The sequence below is a fragment of the Cherax quadricarinatus genome, chromosome 79 (assembly GCF_038502225.1).
Source record: "Cherax quadricarinatus isolate ZL_2023a chromosome 79, ASM3850222v1, whole genome shotgun sequence".
Classification (NCBI taxonomy): domain Eukaryota; kingdom Metazoa; phylum Arthropoda; class Malacostraca; order Decapoda; family Parastacidae; genus Cherax; species Cherax quadricarinatus.
The window spans coordinates 18,958,209-18,973,496 of NC_091370.1; the positions used below are offsets into that span (position 1 = coordinate 18,958,209).

The following is a 15,288-nucleotide window of genomic DNA, read 5'->3' on the forward strand; positions in this document are numbered from 1 at the left end:
AGACGGAAACACAAACAGTGACGGTTCAATCTACTCAACACTAAGACAGACGGAAACACAAACAGTGACGGTTCAATCTACTCAACACTAAGACAGACGGAAACACAAACAGTGACGGTTCAATCTACTCAACACTAAGACAGACGGAAACACAAACAGTGACAGTCCAATCTACTCAACACTAAGACAGACGGAAACACAAACAGTGACGGTTCAATCTACTCAACACTAAGACAGACGGAAACACAAACAGTGACGGTTCAATCTACTCAACACTAAGACAGACGGAAACACAAACAGTGACGGTTCAATCTACTCAACACTAAGACAGACGGAAACACAAACAGTGACAGTCCAATCTACTCAACACTAAGACAGACGGAAACACAAACAGTGACGGTTCAATCTACTCAACACTAAGACAGACGGAAACACAAACAGTGACGGTTCAATCTACTCAACACTAAGACAGACGGAAACACAAACAGTGACGGTTCAATCTACTCAACACTAAGACAGACGGAAACACAAACAGTGACAGTCCAATCTACTCAACACTAAGACAGACGGAAACACAAACAGTGACAGTCCAATCTACCCAACACTAAGACAGACGGAAACACAAACAGTGACAGTCCAATCTACTCAACACTAAGACAGACGGAAACACAAACAGTGACGGTCCAAGCTACTCAACTCCAGAGAAAATATTTGCACAGAAAACAAAAATTGATAAAACTTCGTGTTTCCTCTATTTTTCTACTTTTGACATTGATTGTTGAACACTGAGTTGCTGTTTTTTGTAGTCTGGAAGAGGGGGAGGAGGAGGAGGAAGAGGAGGAAGAGGAGGAGGAAGAAGAGGAGGAGGAGGAAGAGGAGGAAGAGGAGGAGGAAGAAGAGGAGGAGGAGGAAGAGACAGCTGTGTTCTAGGCACTTTTATTTCTTTAACTGTTTTTTCTTTGTTATTTCCTGATTTGTGGCGGGAATTGTTGTTGTCCATTGTTGAAGATTGTTAGTGTTTTTGTTTGGGATTGTCGTTGTTTAATCGTCTGGAATTATTAGAGGTTTTGCTGGAGATTGTTTGACAACTGTTTTGGGCTTTCTAACTACCTTTATCTGAGAGCACTCCATCAATACTCTCACGATCTCTGAGCACTCCATCAATACTCTCACGATCTCTGAGCACTCCATCAATACTCTCACGATCTCTGAGCACTCCATCAATACTCTCACGATCTCTGAGCACTCCATCAATACTCTCACGATCTCTGAGCACTCCATCAATACTCTCACGATCTCTGAGCACCCCATCAATACTCTCACGATCTCTGAGCACTCCATCAATACTCTCACGATCTTAGAGCACTACATCAATACCCTCACGATCTCAGAGCACTCCATCAATACTCTCACGATCTGAGAGCACTACATCAATACCCTCACGATCTCAGAGCACTCCATCAATGCCCTCACGATCTCAGAGCACTCCATCAATACCCTCACGATCTCAGAACACTCCATCAATACCCTCACGATCTCAGAACACTCCATCAATACCCTCACGATCTCTGAGCACCCCATCAATACTCTCACGATCTCTGAGCACTCCATCAATACTCTCACGATCTTAGAGCACTACATCAATACCCTCACGATCTCAGAGCACTCCATCAATACCCTCACGATCTCAGAACACTCCATCAATACTCTCACGATCTGAGAGCACTCCATCAATGCCCTCACGATCTCAGAGCACTCCATCAATACCCTCACGATCTCAGAACACTCCATCAATACTCTCACGATCTGAGAGCACTCCATCAATGCCCTCACGATTCACACAAACTCACCTTCCATCGTGACTACTGACCTTGTCCACACTCACACGCCCATGAACAACCATCCTGGACAAATCTGGACATGATTTAAGGCTAATCCATGATCACTGGTACGACAGGAACGACCAGACGATGGATAGGAACCACCAGAAGCTGGACGGCAACGACCAGATGCCAGATAAAAACGACCCGACACTGAACAATACACACGTACCTGTGGAACACGGAAGTTCATTCTTTGCTCGCCCAGCTATGCTAATTATGATTTTCTTCTATTTGGCCGTCATTCCAGCTGACCATATAAGGAAGACTGTAATTAAAATAATCCTCACCGTCACACACGAGGCCACAATTAAGGTTCAATTGGCCTCACTGCAATTCCATTTAGCTACACAGCCACAATTCCCTATATGGGCCTAGCAGACACCTCAGGCCTATAATTAGAAATAGTGCATTTTTATCCGCATTTTGCTGATGTAGCTTATTTGGTCAGGATGGTATGACTGAAAAAATCTAACTTTAGTTCATTATGCAGTAGCCCCACAGTGGCTAGTTAGATGCACTTAAAACTTATAAACTGCACGAGGGTCATTAAAACTGCATGTTACCTATTAAGTTAAAAATGCTTAATCCTGTATACGAGTCTATTGGGATTCAAGTAAACTCGAATATGTGGACCCCCGGTTTACGATATTATTTCATTCCAGAAGTATTTTCAGGTGCCAGTACTGACTGAATTTGTTCCCATAAGGAATATTGTGAATTAGATTAGTCCATTTCAGACCCCCAAACATACACATACAAACGCACTTACATAAATACACTTACATAATTGGTCGCATTGGGAGCTGATCGTAAACCGGGGGTTATATGTATACTGATATAAACTCTGCGTGTTCGCACATCAAAAAAAAATTTACTCATCAGAAAATATAAACTACGAGGGTTAGGTAAGATTCTTCAGGAAACAGGACAAGCCAATGGAAGGCCTCTGACCGAGTCCTTCCGCTGGCTTACCCCTCCACCCTATAAAATCATAATTACAATTATGACCAGAAATTGGGCAAGTCTCATAAGATAATATATGACATAAATGTTAAACTTTATTAAGTAAATTTATACTAACATTAATAAAATACATTTACATTGTAGTAAAATAAGTAAATTTTATTAAATTTGAGATAAATTAGTTTCGGAGTAAAATATAAAATAGTCGCCCATGTTAATTTGCCAGATAATTTTTATCATAAGATACAATTTTCCAAAGGTATATTTTAGAGATAATTCATTTTTAAACCCTCTGGCTAAAATAATAGACAAATGCACAATAATAATTTTGTTATTATGGTTTAAGGGGGAACCATTTTAATTTCTGGATTAAATCTTGGTGCTGCCTTATAAGTGATGCGTGAGTGAGTGTGAGCATGTCTGTGTGATGAAAGGGTGTGAGCATGGCAGCAAGATGAAAGGGTGTGAGCATGTGTGTATGATGGAGTATCATGGGGACACATGTGGAGGGTGTGGATCTCTGGGGTATGTGTCCTCTGGTCTCAATGTGCACTCTGACGAACTTGGTAAGGCATCCCTCATGGAGATTTGCTGGAACATTACACGGAAACAGTGTGTGCACTCACCTAGGTGTGTGTGTGTGTGTACTCACAAGTTGTACTCACCGAATTGTGTTTGCGGGGATCGAGACTTAGCTCCTGACCCCGCCTCCTAGACCACTATGGTCGACATCACTGATTTCTGGCCCCTTATGCCTTATCATATCTACTCTTGAAGCTATGGAGGATTGAGTCTGCCTCTACCACTGCCTCATCCAAATCGTTTCAATTTTCAGCCACCCTGAGACTAAAGAAATATTTCCTCACACCTCGGTGGCTAACCTGTCTTCATCTTCCGCCTGTGTCCCCTTGATCCTGATCCTCTTAATTCAAAGAGTCTGTTTTTATCTGTCCTACCAATTCCTCTTAAGATTTTGTATGTCCTCTCCGCCAAAGTGGTCAGGTTCAGCTCCTTCATCCTCTCCTCAAAGCGCATTCATCTCAGGTCTGGTACTACCTAGGGTCTGGACGTGCGGCTAACAGTAACAACCTGGTTGATCAGGCCCTGGTCCACCATGAGGCCTGTAACAGACCGGGCCGATGGGGGAGTTGACCCCCGAACCCCTCTCCAGGTATACCTAGGTTACAAACCTTTGTAAATTTTCCAGATTCACATGCTTGATTAGGTGTGGTCACAGAATCCTGGCACCGAGCACTTAATAACTGGCCTAACATAGGTCGTATAAAGAGTTCTCAAGAATTCTTAATTCTGAGGTTTGCTAGCCTTGTGTATGACACCGATGTTTTAAGTTTTATATATAATTCTGGTGATATCCTCGGTGTTATGTTTACCCCCGGTGAATACAGGAAAAGGAAAGATACAAGATGCAGTTACTTTAGGACATTAAATGGAAATGACCGGGTCCTGGGACCTTGGTCACTTCAAATGAAATATGACCAAGGTCACAGAACTGAATGATTTACATACAACATGTCTTGTATGTCAGTGGTAGAATATACAAAAAAGTGTTAATAAGAAAATATATAGTTTATGACATTTTATTAAAACGTTTCGCCCACGAAGAACGCCATTGATAAAGTTCCTGTTGAGCGAAACATCTCAATAAAATGCCACAAACCACATATAGCCTTATTAACATTAATCTGACATCAAACTTGCACTCTAAGCTGAATTCTAAAGGGGCAAACTGAACAAAAATTTAATACTGTATAAGAAATGAAAAGCCTTGATATTTCGCAAACGTTACACGTTTTCTGAGTGTTTTTCACCCATATTTTGGACATTTAATTTTTTAAAACATGTCCTGAAGTGATTTCATTTTTTTTCTCCTCCATACCCAGCCAAGATAACCTTGAAAAACGAAGGAATTAGTTGATCTTTGACTGTTTATCAGCGGCTTTTTTATTTGCCCTGTGGATAAGCGTCAGGCAGTTACAATTTGTAAAGCTCTGGTCGACCAAAATTGAAAACGTGTGTAGCACCATGATGGTGGAGATGGTGGTGGTGATTGTAGTGGTGGTGATTACAGTGGCAGTGGGTGTCAGAAATTCTGCTCTTTAAATGTGTTAGGTTCTCTTAATAAGGTGCCAGCCTTCCAACTCCCTCCATCCAATACCCTCTGATGATGGCTAAATAGAATCTGATGGAGAGTGGAATTATTTATGGTATGGGATCTTAGTCTCACAAGATACAGGGCTGTAATCAAGTATATACTATATCAGGAACACTGAGGGGACATGTGGGTGGCATTTATAAAAAAAGTTATATCTTTCTCTGCTTTAGCGTCTTTTAGCCAATTTTTGGCCCACCTCTGTTTTAGGGTATTAGTTTATTAGCTTTCTCTCTTTGTTTTCTCCATTTCTGTTGATGCATTCATTGCTTCTATGTTTTAAAAGTTACGTTTCTCTTATTTATTCTATCGGTGCTTCCTGTATTACCCAGTTTTGTCCCGCTTGAGTTATTCTCTCTATCCAGCACCAATGTTTGTGTCTGCTGGTGTAAATTAATACGAAGCAGCTAGGCTTTGATCTGGTCTCCACAACATTGTGAACAGTAGGCTACTTTGTTCACTTTTTTGAGAGTGATCTCAAGTGCCTGAGATCACACTCTCGAAAGGGGTTGATTCATAGCTCCTGGCCCCTTGTCTTCACTGGTCGCTACTAGGCCCACTCCCTTTTCCAAGAGCTTTATCGTACCGACTCACGAAATCATAATAATACGATTGCAGACAAACCAAGGTACGAGTGGGGTTAGACCCCATGGCAAGTGAGCCAGTGGTTTACGTACCGGCCTGGAATTTTACGACTTACTTGCCATGGGTTCTAACCCCACCCGTACCTTGGTTGATTGTACCTCTGTGTGTGGGTGTACTTGCTTGCGTGCGCGTGCGTGGTAGTGCTTGGTTCTTGATCTCATTCCCTGAAGTGCCCTGGAGGTTACCCTGGAGGCACAGCCACCCTCACCACCACCTGGGGCGCCTCCTGTGGGTATGTGTGCACCCCGCTGCCTCCTTCACCTGCTACACACTATACCACTCGCCTGGCAAACCAACTCTAGGCGAAAGCCCAAGTTTTTCACATAATATCTCTGTACTCCAGTCACTGGCCTCCACACTCCCAAAACAACACAACATTCGGGTGCTACACTTCTCCAAGAAGGTGATAGTGACTGAAATGTTCGTTCTTAGAAGGAGGAAGTGAAAACTATTGACCTCATATAAGCCCCGGCGAGCGAAAGCTTATGGAACTTATGTAGCGAAGAGGTTGGGGAATTCAGGTAACTTTAGTGCTGGAGTCCAGCGGCTTGTAGACAGGCAGCTCCTTGAGACAGTTTGTGGCCTGCCATCGTCTTGCTCACACGCACTCGCTCTCTCTCTCTACCCTCACTCTCGCACACATTTCTCACACACACACACTCTTCCCCTAGCGCCAAAGAAGGGACATCCAAGCATAACAGACAACCCACTTGGACAGTGTTGCTGAAACCCCACAGACTGCCAGAATGGGACCTCCATTACTGCCGCTCTTATGAACATAATAGCGAACCGAAGGTGCATTAACCTACACTGTGCACAAGTGTTATAGTGGATAACGAGTACTGGAAGTCCGTATAGCAACAAGACTCAAGTTATAGGTGCCCAGGGAGTCCCAGTACACACACAAGTACCTGAGTCCTCGTACACACACCAGTACCTGCTGCAGTGTGGTGTGCTCTGGGACCTGACACAAATTGTCGACCGGTTTCTGGTAAGTGAGATGCTCCACCTCTCTCTGATTCTTGAGTGATTGTTTGTGTGCACTCCATGATTGTTGGTGGACCCTCTGTGATTGTTGGTGTTCCCTCCACGATTGTTGGTGTTCTCGATGATTGTTGAGGCCCTCTTCAGCAGATGTATTTATATAACGGTTTCAGAAATACACGATTGGTATAGTTATGCAATAATGCCAAATTGTGGAGATTTTTCCTAGTATAACCATGAGTTAGTGTGGGTTATTTACACTAGTGTTTGTCTGTTTGGTTGGTATTATTGTACTGAATTGTTGTGATGTTGTTGCTGTTGTCAGAGTTGGTGTTGGTGGTGGTTGTGTTATGTTGTTAGTGGTAGTGGTGGTTGTATTGTGTTGGTGGTGGTGGTTTTGTTGTTGCTGATGGTTTTGTTGTTGGTGATGGTTGTGTTGTTGGTGGTGTTGGTATTGTTGTTGGTGGTGTTGTAGTTGTTGGTGGTGGTTTTGTTGGTGATGGTTGTGTTGTTGTCGTTGGTGGTTGTGGTGTGTTGTGTTGGTGATGGTGGTTGTGTTGTTGCTGGTGATGGTTTGTTGTTGTTGTTGGTGATGGTTGCTGTTGTTGTTATTGGTGATGGTTGTGTTGGTGGTGATGGCTATGTTGTTGCTGGTAAGATGGTTGTGTTGTTTTAGTTGGTAGTGGTGGTTGTGTTGTTGTTGTTGATGATGGTTGTGTTGTTGGCGGTGGTGATGGTTGCGTTGTTGTTGGTGGTGATGGATGTGTTATTGGTGGTGATGGTTGTGTTGTTGTTGATGAATGCGTTGTTGGTGGTTTGTGTTGTTGGTGATGGTTGTGTTATTGTTGTTGGTGATGGTTGTGTTGTTGGTGGTGGTGATGGTTGTGTTGTTGTTGGTGATGGTTGTATTGTTTTGTTGGTGATGATCGTGTTGTTGTTGTTGATGATGGTTTGTTGTTGTTGATGGTTGTGTTGTTGTTGGTGATGGTTGTATTGTTTTGTTGGTGATGGTTGTGTTGTTGTTGGTGATGATGGTTGTGCTGTTGGTGGTGGTGATGGTTGTGTTGTTGTTGGTGGTGATGGTTGTGTTGTTGTTGGTGATGGTTGTGTTGTTGTTGGTGGTGATGGTTGTGTTGTTGTTTGTGATGGTTGTGTTGTTGTTGGTGGTGATGGTTGTGTTGTTGTTGGTGATGGTTGTGTTGTTGTTGGTGATGGTTGTGTTGTTGTTGGTGGTGATGGTTGTGTTGTTGGTGGTGATGGTTGTGTTGTTGTTGGTGATGGTTGTGTTGTTGTTGGTGATGGTTGTGTTGTTGTTGGTGGTGATGGTTGTGTTGTTGGTGGTGATGGTTGTGTTGTTGGTGATGGTTGTGTTGTTGGTGATGGTTGTGTTGTTGGTGATGGTTGTGTTGTTGATGGTTGTGTTGTTGTTTGTGATGGTTGTGTTGTTGGTGATGGTTGTGTTGTTGGTGATGGTTGTGTTGTTGTTTGTGATGGTTGTGTTGTTGGTGGTGGTTGTGTTGTTGTTGGTGATGGTTGTGTTGTTGTTGGTGATGGCTGTGTTGTTGGTGATGGTTGTGTTGTTGGTGATGGCTGTGTTGTTGGTGATGGTTGTGTTGTTGGTGATGGTTGTGTTGTTGGTGATGGTTGTGTTGTTGGTGATGGTTGTGTTGTTGGTGATGGTTGTGTTGTTGGTGATGGTTGTGTTGTTGGTGATGGTTGTGTTGTTGGTGATGGTTGTGTTGTTGGTGATGGTTGTGTTGTTGTTTGTGATGGTTGTGTTGTTGGTGATGGTTGTGTTGTTGGTGATGGTTGTGTTGTTGGTGATGGTTGTGTTGTTGGTGATGGTTGTGTTGTTGGTGATGGTTGTGTTGTTGTTTGTGATGGTTGTGTTGTTGGTGATGGCTGTGTTGTTGGTGATGGTTGTGTTGTTGGTGATGGTTGTGTTGTTGGTGATGGTTGTGTTGTTGGTGATGGTTGTGTTGTTGATGGTTGTGGTTGTTTTATTTGTGTTGTTGTTCTTGTTGTATATACCAGGTGTGAGAATCACTACATTAGTCACTTGCACTTCCTATATTGACAAAAAAACTTCTGCACTGTTCTACAGATACTTTAATTTTATTATAATACAGTAATGTATAGTTGTATTTTAAGTGTAGTTGTATTATAGTAGTGTATCATTGTATTTTAATACAGTGTTATAGTTGTATTAAATACAGTAGTGTATAGTATTACAATGCAGTTGTGTACATTTGTATAATAATAATAAGTATTGGTTAATGTCTAGTGACACATGAGAAAGAATAATTTAAAAAAAAAGATACAAACAGTAATACATATAATTATTACAATGAAAATATGCCGGTTAAGGGCTCTTGATCCCAGGAATTGGAATTGCTCCCTCTCCTTCCTCTGATCAAACCTTTTTTTTTTTTTTTATATTTTATTTAAAACCAATACAGTTTAACATAAAAATAAAGAAACAGTATAGAACCTAATCAAATTAACTGACAAACGGATTGTACTTACATGCTCGCAAGATATTACAACAAAAACTTATATCAAAGACATAACTAAAAACAAAATTACATGTCACAGGGTCATGAATTGACATATATACAAAACCTTGCATATATATAAATTGTACATATAAATAACATCTGACAAAGGTTCAATACACTTGAACATAAAATATACAAAGAAGTTATATCAGTTAAATCCCATCCTTCACATTAATCAAAAAACCAAAACCTAACATCATAATCTGACTAGATAATCTACATACTTATCCCTAACAATACAGCTGAACATATCCCAACATACAAATAAACAGAAAAGAATACAGCTTAGAACACAATAACAAGCTCTATACTGTTACAATACACCCATATAAAACTTTCAGACAAATGGACTACGTCACTAAACTGTCGAGATATGTCTGTATACCATACAGACTAAAACTTAACATCAAGAACTTGCATGAACACCAAACCGGTATCAGGGTACAGACCTTAATTATAAACTTTAAAAAGAATCAATCATGCGTATATAAAGTATTACATAACGTCTGACCCATGACAAAGGCTCAATACAATAGAAAGAGATATATATTTATATATATACACATACACACCCACACACCCACACCCACATCCACACACACACCCACACGTACACAAAAATTTTCACAAAATCACATTAATCATATGCACTGTATGCACAATGCAAAACAGGATATAAGTATCTCTCATCGTGCAAAAACCCAGCACGTAACATAAATACAAACTAAAACACACTGCATGTCGCAAATAACTTATTTCTCAAGAATCATGTTATACAAGACTGATACACATCATAATTATACATAAAAAATCTACTATATTATACCTACATTCTGAAAAGTGTTATATCTACCATAACGAGACCTTGAGCTCTACATCCACACTTGGATGCCATAAAGTCCCAATGAAAACCAGGAAACCATTCCAAACCCACATTCACAACACTCTCACGACCCCCCCCCCCCCCCAGGGAGGCGAGCCCGCTGTTGCCCCCTGACTCCCTCCAACCTATGAAAACCCCTTCATTCACTCATATCCAATCACAGATTTACGAGAATCCCTACCGTTAGCATTCTATACCCCTCTGAGAAAGCCTGATCCCCCCTCCTCCCATACAACTCTCTGTTACGACACATCGTACTATAGAACGTTACCGCAAGAACCTTTCTTCTCTCCTCACTATCCCCTCTCCCCCTCATCACCCACGACATATATATATAATCTACCATGATATAATCTAAAGCTCTTATGACACCCTCGTCTAACCCACCCATATCTAGACTTAGAGCACGCAAAACCGTCACCCCACGGCCCCCCACCCTCTGTACCAACCTACTTAACCAGCACCTAACCTCCTCTAGCCCTTCACAAAAGTAAACTACATGGAACGCTGTCTCATCCCCTCCACAGATACCACACCCCCCACCCTCTACAACCTGTCTGTTTCGTAATATCTCACCAGACGGAAGGATCCCATGCAGAAAACGAAACATCACCTCACGCGCCCGAGGTTTTAACTTCAATTTACTAAATCTAAACCAAATACTCTTCCACGCATACATGGGGAACAAACCCTCAACTGGGACAACGCACCTACCTACAAGTAACCTACACAAAACCCTTATACGAACCTTTCTCAGTTCCCTAACCAACATAACAGCCCTCAAAACTATTTCACATTCCCTCAACTCCATTCCTCGATACCACGTACCCAGCCTGTCGTGTATCCTTCCCAAACGCCCCGCGTTCACACCCTCACGCAACACTTCCCATTTAATGAACACACATTTAGCCCTCCGTCTCAAATCCAACAACCCCAACCCACCCTGACTTACAGGTAACATTACAACCTCCCTCCGTAACCAATCACAACGTGAACCCCATAAAAATTTGTACACCCGTCTTAGTATCCCCGCAATCGCTGTCCCTGTAATTGGGAACACAGCTGCAACATACCAAACCTTACTATACAATAAAATGTTCACGACTATCACTCGCTGTATCAGAGTTAGGTGCTGGGGTCTCAGAACACCTAGACGCCCCACGATCCTTTCCAATAACCTATCCGAATTTTCCTCCCGCGCCGCAACCATGTCATCCCTATAAATAATACCACAAATCTTTAAAGACACCTCCCATTCTTTAACAACATTACATCTCCCCCCCACACCCCCCACCCAAGAACCCAACCCCATGCACCTTGACTTCGCACTATTTACCTGCATACCCGTGGCACTTCCAAATAATTGCACCACCTCGTCCAACACACTCATTGACATCCCTGCACGAAAGAGAACAGTGGTGTCGTCAACATATCCAATTAACCCCGGCCAGGCCCTCCCACCCCCCACACTTCCCGCACATGGCGTACATAAGCTACGGTCAACCATTCTATAAAAGGGGTCCTGGAAACACGCAAACAATATTTGGGACATGGGGCATCCCTGTCTAAGGCCTCTTCCCATTGCAATTTCCCTCCCCCTACACCCATTAATCTGTATCCTCATTTTCGCCCCCTTGTACAACGTATTTACCCATTCGACTATTTCCTCCCCAAAACCCTGTCTCCTAAGTATAACCTGCAAAGCTCCCCTTTCCACTCTATCATATGCTCCCTGCCAGTCTAGAGCCAACAAAGCCGCCCCTCCACCCCCACCCTTAGCTTCCACAAAACTTCTCAGTATCCCATGTCCTTCAATCATCGACCTTCCCGGCAACCCGTACTGAGATTTTGACACCACCCTCTCCACTACACATTTGAACCTATTACCTAAAATTTTTGAAAACACCTTATAGTCTGCACACATCAGTGATATGGCTCGGTACTCCCGAAGGGTGGGCTGCCCCTTGACCTTCGGGACCAGCACTACTACTGCTGTTTCCTGCTTCTCCCCCAACTTACCCTTCTCCTTCATACTATTAAATAACCTAACTATAAATTCCTTTATCAACGCCCAATGTTGTAAATAAAATTCTACCGGGAGACCATCAATACCGGGAGCTTTCCCCTTCCTCATTCCCCTTAACGCATTCTCTATTTCCTCTGCCGTAATCTTCCCACCTAAAGCCTTTCGATCACTATTTCCTAAATTACACGTCACATACGTACACACCTTGTCCAATGCCCCGTCACCCACCCCCCCACTGTTCCAGTATTTCTCGTACCAAGCCTCCGCATACGCACACATCCCCTTCGTGGTTCGTATCTCCTGCCCTACTCTATAATTCCCAACCATCTCCGTTACCTCTAAACATGGTATAGCCGTCAGCGCCTGCCTTTGCTTTTGATGCCGCAAAACACACGCTGACGGCTTGTCGCCCCAAAGCACTTCCTCCACCCCTGCCTGCATCCTTACAGCTTGAAACCTTTCATTTTGCAACACCCTCAACCTCCCCTTTATTTCAGCTATTTCATCCATAGGAAAATTATTCCCACCCACCCCCCTCCCATAGCAACCTCTTAACCTATCCTCTAAATAGTTAGCCAGTCCATATTTTAAATTATTAATACGTTTTCCTTCTCTCACATAAAACTTTCTAATCCTTTCCTTTGCGACACTATCCCACCATGTCACAATGTCATCCACTCCCTGTTCTTCCACACTAAGCTCCCTCCATAGGACTGAAAACCCCTCCAACCCCTCCTCATCTCCTAACACACTTATATTCAATTTCCAATAACTTCTATATATGTCCGCGAGCGTCCCCCACCCAACCTCCACCACCACTGCCCTATGATCTGACATTGTAGTCTCAACAGTACTGAAAGATTTCACGTTCACTCCCTGAGAAAGGTACACTCTATCTAGTCTCGCAGCATAACCACTCCTAACAAACGTATATTCAGTCTCCCACACCGCTCCCCCAAAGGCATCACGTAACCTAACATCCCTTAATAAATCCCTAAGAGCCACAGACATATATCCAGCTCCTCTTGGGTCCACATCAGCCACCCTGATTACACTATTCCAGTCCCCACCAACTATCGCCACCTCTGGCAGTGCACTTAAGAAAAACACAAGATCCTCACACACAAAATCATTCTTTACCTTTATGTTATTTTCTGCCGGCGCATACACACTCACAAAAGACACACGCTTACCCATCCACCACCCATCCACACGCAACACCCTCCCTCCCCCTCCTCCCTCGCTTCTCTGCAAAACAAACGGGCTCGTCTCCCTTATTAAAATTCCCACACCACCTTTTAGACGGGGAGATGGCAGGGTAACTACCCGAAATCCTGCCACCTCCAACACCCTACCCTCTTTGAAATTGTGCTCCTGCAGGAACACAACATCCACTCTAGATTTATTCAGAAAATTACGAAACCAATCTCTCTTCATACCGCTACATAACCCATTAACATTTACAGACATACACCTAAGGCCTATTAAAGTTTCCACCCCTGCTTCCTCTCATCACTCTTTACAACTCCAGAGCTTGAATTTACGTTCAACACCTTCAGAGTGCTCTCTTTCCCTCCCCCCTTCTTCCGGTGCCTCCTATCATGGCTACCACCACCTACACCACTACCTTCACACTTGACCTCAGTCTTTTTCCCAGGCCTTTGTGCAGGCGTAAGGACGTCATCAGAATCTGATGTAGCCGCCCTCTTTCTCGTGACAGTCATGTTACACATATCTTGATCAGATGTTACCTCTCGATGAACCTCCACCTCCACCTGAGAATGGTGTAATGAGTCAATGGATGACTCCAAACCACCATCACGTCCCAAATTACCATGTCTCAGACTTTCTGGAAGCGACGATTCTCCAATGACACCACGCTCAGATGTAACATCCCTCTCTGGTGGTGACAACGTCTTCAACACCTCCACCAATTCCTCCTCAATCTCATGAACCTTCTCTTGTACTTGCTGCTCCTCCTTATCCACAGGAGACGACACCTGATCAGGCAGTTGGGGGCGGGACTCCAACTCACCACCAGTCCTGTGTGCCCGATCCACTATCTCGCTCCACAAAACACCACGCCCTCCATCCGATGTTTGTTCCTCACCTGCCACCTTTGAAGCAGGGGCTGCGACGTCCACCACAGGTCCAGGCACATGTCTTCGCTTGTCACAGGTCGCCGCTATGTGATCATACTCACCACATAGGCGGCACGTACGTCGTTGTCCTGGGTACATTACCATTACCTGCGTCCTGAAATCTTGTAGGTACACATAGGATGGTATTTGGTGCCTCAAAGTCATTTTGAGGTTGAAAGAACCCTCTGGAAAACCAGCATAGGCTCCTGCCGCCCACGTACCATGTTGAGCATAATGCACCGTCCCATACTTCTCAAAAACTTTCCTTATATCTGCCTCGTCCGCCTCAAAGGGAACGTTGCGTAACTTGATCCACGTATAATACCGTGAAACATCTATCATTCTTACAGTGACAGCTGGTGTGACGTTAAGACTCACGTCCTGAAACCTGGTGATTAACGATTCATAAACCGTTGCAGATAGCAGTTTGACGAAAATTCGTTGTCCTCCGTTCAATGCTACACCATACAAGTCACAATCTTGTACTCCATAAGTCTCCCGTATGATCTTTGGCAATAAGACTTGCGCAGAACTGGTCGTTATCGTTCCTTTAAGTAGCTCGATGCCTACAGTATTTATCCTTCGTCTCAGACTAACCGCCATCCTGACGATCACAGTGCACCTAAGTTGTTAGCCGAGGTGTGACAGCACCACTTCACACCACTGCAGCCAGGTAACTGACAAGGGCGCTCGCCTACACACAGCAGAGGGGTGCAGAGCACTACCGCACACTACCGTGGTCAGGCAGCGAATGATCAAACCTTTTGGTGTAAGATTGACATACTTTTAGGGGGGTTTCTTAATTTCAATTTGTAATATCCTAAATTGAAACAGATTTTTGGTTCGGAAGTCTCTGTTGTGATATCCTCTTCCGTTGTTCTGTTGCGATATAGACTTCCGTTGCGCTGTTGCGGGTGTCCTTCCTGTCGAGTTTCATTCAATTACTGACACCACCAATTAACTGACAGCTTGTTAGGCTACGTTGTTTGTCTGTATTTGTTAGTTTTTTGTCGCTCTTGTTTGTGTGTATGTGTG

General features: G+C 43.5%; 1 protein-coding gene across 4 annotated transcripts in view; it reads left to right on the plus strand.

Moving 5' to 3' along the window:
- Np (serine protease notopleural) overlaps positions 1-15,288 on the plus strand; it is a 98,662-nt gene that overhangs the window by 43,357 nt on the left and 40,017 nt on the right. The window contains exon 1 of one of the 4 annotated variants that reach the window (XM_053797117.2): positions 5,979-6,652. The exons of 2 other annotated variants lie outside the window; for them this stretch is intronic. The gene's annotated coding sequence lies outside the window, so the exon portion shown is untranslated. Of the gene's footprint in view, positions 1-5,978; positions 6,653-15,288 lie in introns of those variants that run through there. One more of the 4 variants, XM_053797115.2, reaches the window with a different exon arrangement.